The 8,843-nt window shown below is 37.7% G+C and overlaps 1 pseudogene; it reads right to left on the bottom strand.

The window, feature by feature from the left end:
* Window positions 1-2,141: 2,141 nt before the first annotated feature.
* Window positions 2,142-3,814, bottom strand: LOC108311375 (annotated as a pseudogene).
* Between the last annotated feature and the right edge of the window lie 5,029 nt (window positions 3,815-8,843).

Below are 8,843 nucleotides of genomic sequence, written 5' to 3'. Positions count from 1 at the left end.
ATATCCATATATACTATGCTCTCAATATCCACTTACACACGCAGTTCCTTTAGGAATTCTCCTTTGATGGACTTCTGGCCCATGCTAGTTCAGCCATTTGAACCTTGAAAATTACCAGTAACAGCTAAGCCCTCTTCCTCATTTTTTTTTTTTTTTTTTTTTGAGACGGAGTTTCGCTCCTTACCCAGGCTGGAGTGCAATGGCGCGATCTCGGCTCACCGCAACCGCCGCCTCCTGGGTTCAGGCAATTCTCCTGCCCCAGCATCCTGAGTCGCTGGGATTACAGGCACGCGCCACCATGCCCAGCTAATTTTTTGTAGTTTTAGTAGAGACGGGGTTTCACCATGTTGACCAGGATGGTCTCGATCTCTTGACCTCGTGATCCACCCGCCTCGTTCTCCCACAGTGCTGGGATTACAGGCTTGAGCCACCACGCCCGGCCTTCCTCATTTATTACTAGGTTCATCTCACCTTCCAATCAATCCATTGATACTACTGTATTTTCACTGTTCACCATGTCTTTCCTACCTTCTGACTTACATTTTATGACCACTCATAATCCCTTTCCTTTTTTCATAAGACCTCAACACCATTATCGACACCCTTTTTTATTTTCCTGAAAAATGTTTACTGTTTTCTCTGGTAAACTCAGTCCTAAGTTATCATCAAATAAGTGAACTTAAAGGAGAAAACCTCACAACAGTGTCAAATGATCTCATTTTAATATCCTGACCACTGAACTCAAAGGAGTCCTTAGGCTGTAGGGTGATACCACATCATCTCCTTATTCCATTTACTCTCCCTTTATTCTGCCTAACTGTCCCCATTATTCTCTTCTCTAGGGAGCTAGAGCATTTTTCCTAGACACATATTTATGGCTATTATTTCACTGAGAAAGTAGAAAGTATATGAAGAAAACGACTGCATGGATCCATCATCAAATCTATCAATCTTCCTATACGCCTATCCTCTTCCTACAACAAATGAGCTACATGCTCCTTTGTAAGTCTTGGCTCTACACTTGTGCAATGGATCCCATTACCTCTTGTTTACAAAGTGAATTACTCAGGCAACTTACCTATCATGTTCCTGTATGATCAATATTTTCCTTATTATTTGGTCATTTTCATTTGTATAGAAACATATTGCACTTTCTCCTGGCTTAAAAACAAAGCAAAAAATAAATAAACAAAAGTCCCTTGACTCTGCCTCTTCCTCTATGCCCGACTTGACTGTTCTATTAAACAAAACTCATTGAAAATGTAACTGTACTGACTGAACTCTTTCTCTTCCCATCCTCTCTCCAGCAAACTACATTCAGACTTTGCTTCCCTCACTCTAAAGAAATACACATGCTGTTGTCATCTCTGCTCACCTGAATCCAGTGGTCAATTATCATTTCATGTTTAAGTTGACTTAACAATATCTTTTCACACCCTATTATCATTCTACATCTTTTAGAACATTAACTTCCTTAGACTATAACTAAATTCTACTTTGGCTTAAATTTGTTTTGCAAGTTTAACCTGACAATTTGTGGGGGGAAAAAAAAGCTAGTTTTGATGAGAAAAGGTTCAGTCCTTTCCTTGTAAATACAAAGAAACTCAACAGGAACTTTAAAGGGGTAGTAGGGCAGAAAATACAACAGTAACTCTTATAATCCTTTTCAATTAAACAGACAAATCAAGTTGAAGACAAATGTTAAAATATTAGCCTAAATATTTATTAGCCTCTATATCCTGTTGTTCAATTGTCTTTTGATTAAAAAAAAATAACAAACTTTATAAGAGCTATCGTCACATTTAGAGTGATAAAATAGTTCCCCACCAAAGATAGTATTTAACCTCTAAAGCATAAAAGGCTATATAATGTCTTATACAAATTAACCAGTGTTTTTACAAAAGTAATGCCATTTTGGATTGATGATGTTACACTGTATTTGTGATAAAGTACTTGACACAAGAATATATACATATATCAATAAGTCATTTTCAGCCTAATCAGCTTCTAAGGATATCATTTAATTCTTGGCAATATATAATAATTAGTATACATTTTGGTACTTAAGTCATGAATTGTGGAGAACAAGAAGCAATGTATTACAGTAACAGGTTTTATTATATCTAACAATTGCAGTGTTTCTATGAACTTCGTGATTTGTTTTGCCGTTGGACACTTGTTGTAGATTCTTAATTCTTCTGTATTCAAGCTTTCTTCATCTGCAGTCTCTAACATTTCTTCATGTCTGTCATCATCATGTAGGTCTTTTGAAATTAATTGTCTAGCTAGTTTGATATTGAGTGCTTCATTGTCGTGAAGCTTCCTTTTCATTTCAAATTGTCGCAGTTAATTTTTTTTTTAATTTCAATTTTTATTATAAGTTCTGGGGTATATGTGTAGAATGTGCAGGTTTGTTGCATAGGCATACACATGCCATGGTGGTTTGCTGCATCCATCACTCCATCATCAACATTAGGTATTTATCCTAATACTCTCCCTTCCTTATCCCCCCACCACCCTGCTATTCCGCCCCCAGCCCTCACTCCTTGACATGCCCTGGTATATGATGTTCCCCTCCCTGTATCCATGTATTTTCATTTTTCAACACCCACTTGTGAGTGAGAACATGCAGTGCTTGGTTTTCTGTTCTTGTGTCAGTTTGCTGAGAATGATGGTTTCCAGTTTCATCCATGCCCCTGCAAAGGACATGAACTCATCCTTTGTTATGGCTGCATAATATTCCATGGTGTATATGTTATACATTTTCTTTATCCAGTCTATGACTAATGGGCGTTTGGGTTGGTTCCAAGTCTTTGCTATTGTGAACAGTGCTGCAATAAACATATGTGTGCATTTGTCTTTATAGTAGAATGATTTACAATCCTTTGGGTATATACCCAGTAATGGGATTGCTGGGTCAAATGGTATTTCTAGTTCTAGATCCTTGAGGAATCACCACACTGTCTTCCACAATGGTTGAACTAATTTACACTCCCACCAACAGTGTAAAGCATTCCTATTTCTCCACATCCTCTCCAACATCTGTTGTCTCCTTATTTTTTATTAATCATCATAATACCTGGTGTGAAATGGTATCTCAATGTGGTTTTGATTTGCATTTCTCTAATAACCAGTGATGATGGTCTTTTTTTTTTTTTTTTTTTGTTTTCTTTGTGGGCGGCATAAATGTCTTCTTTTGAGAAATGCCTGTTCATATCCTTTACCCACTTTTTGATAGGGGTGTTTTTTTCTTGTAAATTTGTTTATTTCTAGATCCTGGATATTAGCCGTTTGTCAGATTCATAGATTGTAAAAATTTTTTCCCATTCTGTTGATTGCCTGTTCATTCTGATGATAGTTTCTTTTGCTGTGCAGAAGCTCTTTAGTTTAATTAGGTCACATCTGTCACTTTCTTTCTCGTTCTTCAAGTGATAGGTCACTATCCTCCTCTCCACTGCTTTCTTGTTCCAGACTACTTTGGCTCCAATTCTTCAGCAGCAGCTAATTTCTTAACTAAGATATCTGGTGCCATGGCTTCACTGGTCTCTGTATCACTACGTGCATCTTCATCATCCCCCATCTTTTGATAGTAGGGAGTGCTTGGTTCATCTATTTTCATTAGACCATAGTCTTTGTCTGCTGGATGATATAGACAAAGAATGTTCATTTCATCCCACTTCTGAGATTTTTTGCTCAGCTTCTCATCCACATTCCCACTGAGCTGTTCAGCCCACGCCACCATAGAAGAAGTTGTAGAGGTCTCCTTCTTCAGGATCCCCATGATGGGCCCAGGCAAGGCCGTCTAGGCTGCCATTGCCGGGCGCTCAGGCTGTTGGCTCAGGGCCACTGCTTGGCATGGGGTTCGCGGAGAGGGTACTAGCAGAGACCCGCCAGGCAGCCACGGAGCCCGTTCAGGGCTAAAGCGGCCGCATCTGCTGTCTGGGAAATGGTCACCGGAGTGGTCGTCAGGCAACTACGACCCCAAAGCCAGAGCCAACGCTGAACTGACCCCTTAGCCGCTGTCACTTAACCCGCGGCTCGCGGGGTGAGGCCCAGAAGAGCTCCAGCGCGGGAGCAACCGGGGGACTCAAGCCAAGCAGGCCTGCCTTTTCGGGATATCTTACTTTGGCTTAAATTCTGTCATATTGGTAGCAGGTCCTCACTGCCCTTTGCTTATTCTTTCTCATTTTTTGGATCTGAAATCTCTTGTGTATCTAGGAATTCAGACTTCAAACCTCTTCTTTATTATTTCTGTATTCAGTTACTAAGTTATTTCATGCAGTCCAAAGCCTGGAAAAGTCAACCGTATGTTTGATAACTCTGTTATATCACTTTATTCCCAGTTCTGCTTTTGTTTTTGGCACATCATAAGTCCTTTTTGAATTCTTTCTGAATATAGAGATGAATGAGACCTAAAATATCAGGTACATTTATACAAGGAGCCATTGAGATGGTTATCAGCAGGACCAGTGTCAGTCTTCAGACTTTGATCATATATTGAGTCCAAATCAGGAATTCCTTCTTTCATCATGAATTTATTTTAAAATGCATTATTTTTCTCTTAAAAAATGGTACCTGTCAGATGATTGATGCCTTTATACTTGACTATCAGTCATTAAACTTTACATTTACAGTCAAAATAGTACTCAGCACTATTAAATCTCTTTAATTTTGAGAATGGATACAGTGACTTGCAGTGGCATGATATCTGGTAATTTGGATGTTATAAGAAATAAAGTTGATAGAAAGAGACAAATAGATGACATATAACATTCCTTACACACATTTTTAAAACACAATAAAATTACAGCTTTTATTTTTATTTTGGACTAAGATATGGTGTCAAGTCAAAGAATAGTGTGATCTCGGGAAATTCATTTATAGCTTCACATTGCTCCTTTGAAAAATGAAAAAAAAAATAGTAACTTTAAGTTACTATTTGTAACTTCAGTGAGTTGTAAGGAGTAAACATAGTAGTGTATGCAAAATAGTTTAGAATGGTATCTGGCATCAAAGAAGCTCTTTAAAAATTAATCATAATCATTATGTTATTTTGTAATCAGTTAAATCAAATTGATACCAAGTTAGAATTATATTTATAGAGTACACTTGTGATGTCAAGATACACTAATATATGTAAGAGATTTAAAACTGAATCATAGTTTACTTCCTTTCAGTGTTCATTCCTTCTGTAACAAGTGTGTGGTATTTACTTATTTTAATATTTTTATTATTGTTTTACTTCAACCATAAAATCACCACATGCCTTCAGAATATAGTATTCCAAAGATTTCTTCCTGATTTACAGAACTGACTATGGGAAGAAAATAATAATAACACATATTAAGCTGATTATTTCATATATTCTCCAAATCAGTCAGTTTCTAGACTACCTCTGTTGGCCCAGTACTATAGCATATTTTTGCAAATGTCAGGACATACCTATAGCTTCTAAAATCTTAAAAACTCATCTTCAATCTTGACACTAAAACTGTTTGTACATATTCAAACAAATATTTGACTTTTGACCTTCTGTTCATTTTCCTGACATTTAAAAAATTTATCTTTATTGAGTCAATTAATTCTCCATGACATGTACTTTTTTCATGCCTGCAATATTTTTTGTGTGTTTGACAGAAACGTTTAAGTTAATATAAAATTTAGGTTAAGTACATTAAATTCTAAGAATTCTAGTTCATTATATGGTGACCTTTAGAGAATTACTTATGTTAGAAAATACACTTTGTCAATGAATATTTACTTAGAGAAGCATTGTATTCTGTTAAAGTATTGCTTAAATAGAATTTATACAGTAATAGGTCACCTTGAAAAATATGCCAGATAGTGAAGGAACTGAAGAATAGGTTGAGTTAATGAAAAATGCATTGATGATGCTAGAATATTTGTCTGAATTCATAGAGCAAATTGGTGAGGGAGACATAAGTAAGAAGGAGGCTTAACATTCAAAAGGTACTTTTTAAAATTAGTATCAGAAGAGCAAAGAACTGTGGCTTTTCCCAATATCTTAAACTAAGAAAGTAGACTAGTGACACAGGATTTTTTTTCGGTGAAGCTTTGCCAACTGGTGACCTCTGAGGCTGGTGACAGCCCTACCCAGTACCTCCTTCTGCTCTGGGATTGCCCTTGGATTGCCACAGGAGGCACCCCACCCACTTGGTTCAGCAGACTGTCCTTGGCTTGTGCTTCAGCTTGGACCCAGCGCTCACTGGGGGATCCACACTTAGCTTGCAGCTGGGCTGGGCATGCAGCGACCTGCTTCCAACTTGGGCATGTGCGTCTGGTTGAGACGAATGCAGTGGCTCCCAAGAAACTCAGAGATGCCAGCAACCCTGGAGCCCCATTATTCCCATCCTCTGCAGCTCAGTAGACATTGTGTTAAAAGCTCTTTCAGTCCTGTTGCCCCACTGCAGCTTGTGGCCCCTGGGCTGATCCAGCTTAACCGCTGCTTTCTGTTGTGTAGTGCAGCTGCCTGAGACCAGCAGAGGACTAGGGTAATGAGTTTCCGCCTTTTGGTACCCACATTTGGCAGTTCCCAAGTTCTTCTCTCGCTTCCAAGAAAAGTGTAGTTACTGTAACAACTGAAGGGTGAGCAGGGTGGAGGCTTTTGCTGAGCAACACCACAGTTTTCAGCAGAGAGGGGGCAGCCAAACCAAAGTCGGGTAGCCTGTGACGTGTGTGAGTCTGGCTGAGTCTGGGGTTTTTGTAGGCTCAGAAGGAAGAAAGTGCATGCTGACTGACCCATGGCCAGGAGGAAGTGGTGCTGAGTTGGTCCATGGGTGGGCATGGAAAAAGCACCACCGGACTGGCTGAAAGGCATCAGGAAGGTCCCACTCTATGTTACAGACTCCACTTGCCACTAGAAGCCGAGCCCCGAGGCTTTAGGCCGTCTTTGACTTGATGGTTGGGTCTCACCAGGAACCTCCTCTGCCTAGGAACATACCTGCCTCCCGCCACCATCAATAGCATCTTTTATTATTGTAAATTCACAAACACTACATCTTAGATTATAACCATTTAGTGGTAGCATTGAATAATTATATACTATGAGAGGAAATATTTTAAGACAGAATTAGTGACTTTAGTTATAAAGTTATAAGTTTAGCTATTAATTTTCTATTTACTTTTGGATAGCAGGGTGTCTTTATAGTAGCTAAAAATTTTACTTTCAGTTCCATACAATAAACTTAAAAAACTGTTTAGTTAAAGTGTGTTTCCATCAACTTAATTCAGTTTTTATGTCTCCTCATGCAAGGAGCAAGAGGTTGGTAGACAGTTTAATTCAAACAAGAGTTCAGAAATTAGAAACTTGGCAAAATTGCCAAATAGCTTCCATTAAAAAATATCAACTCATCAAGCTGTGTCAACACTTTTATTCTCCTCATTTATTCTGCAAGGCAATTGAAAATCCATGAGATTTATAAGGTATTGACCATAATGTTTGCATCTTCTATATTTTAATGAATCATTTTTCCCTATTATATGAGTGCTCCCAAAACAAACTCATTATATTCTACATTAAAATATAATCTTTTAATTATGGAAAATTTTTAGGACTTTATCTTAATATTGTTAAAATATTTATTCCATAACTCTAGGTATAATCATATATATGAATACATTTATTTGTATGTTTTAAAGTCTGTCATTTTCTCAGTTTCTTTTATGAGAAAATGAATTGTTTTCAAACTCAGCTTGAAATCTTCATTGAAAATAAAATGTAATGAGTTATGTAGTGAAATTCTTTTTAATGTCACATATATAAGTAGAATTAACATATTAAAACAATATTTTCCATGGTTTCGAAAACAATCCTCCTCCACTATTACTGACACAGTCTGTGAATAAAAGTATCTAATTTACCATGTTATCAAAGAGAACCGTGGTCTTCTAGAAAATGGGGAAATCCCAACATGCTAAAATCAGCAATCTCTATTATGTCACAGGCATAAGCAGAAAAATAAGTTATGATTCCTTAAGTTAATTTCTGAATTAAATAAAAATGTGTGGAATTGGGAGAGCATAAGATAGACAAAGGAGGATTAGAAAAGTTACAGAAAACCCTTGAAGAAGTGACAAGAAGGACAGAGACAGGTCAAAGTGGGTTTATTTTTATGTTAGTATTCACTTATAAGTTGTGAAGGGCTTCTAAGCTTACACATTGAATATATCCCTACTTTTCTCATGAAGTCATGAAGCATGGTTTTATTTGACTATAATTGGTTTGGAGAAAAAGTGATTTGAGAAATTATCTCATTTATGTAATGATGATATTCTATGGATAATTAATTTTCATATCACTAGATTTTTAAGAAAGCAAATAACACAATGCTAAGAGTTGTTCTTATTCACATTTTAACATAACAGTTTTCAAAGACAGTTTGTAATTTTGCTTTTAGAATATCCAGAAAAGTGGACATGTTGTGCTTATATGTGAAATGACATATAATTATTTTAAGATTTTGGAGAACATGATAAATGAAGAATTAAAGAATCTCATTTTTCCAGGTCCTAATGTTCCCTTAAAGAGGATGCCTAAGGCCGGGCGCGGTGGCTCAAGCCTGTAATCCCAGCACTGTGGGAGGCCGAGGCGGGTGGATCACGAGGTCAAGAGATAGAGACCATCCTGGTCAACGTGGTGAAACTCCGTCTCTACTAAAAATACAAAAAATGAGCTGGACTTGGTGGCACGTGCCTGTAATCCCAGCGACTCAGGAGGCTGGGGCAGGAGAATTGCCTGAACCCGGGAGGTGGAGGTTGCGGTGGGCCGAGATCGCGCCATTGCACTCCAGCCTGGGTAACAAGAGCAAAACTCCGTCTCAAAA

The sequence above is a fragment of the Cebus imitator genome, unplaced genomic scaffold (assembly GCF_001604975.1).
Source record: "Cebus imitator isolate Cc_AM_T3 unplaced genomic scaffold, Cebus_imitator-1.0 Scaffold114, whole genome shotgun sequence".
Taxonomy (NCBI): Eukaryota; Metazoa; Chordata; class Mammalia; order Primates; family Cebidae; genus Cebus; species Cebus imitator.
Note: the sequence above shows the minus strand (reverse complement) of the source record. Positions and strands in the feature narration are given on the sequence as shown.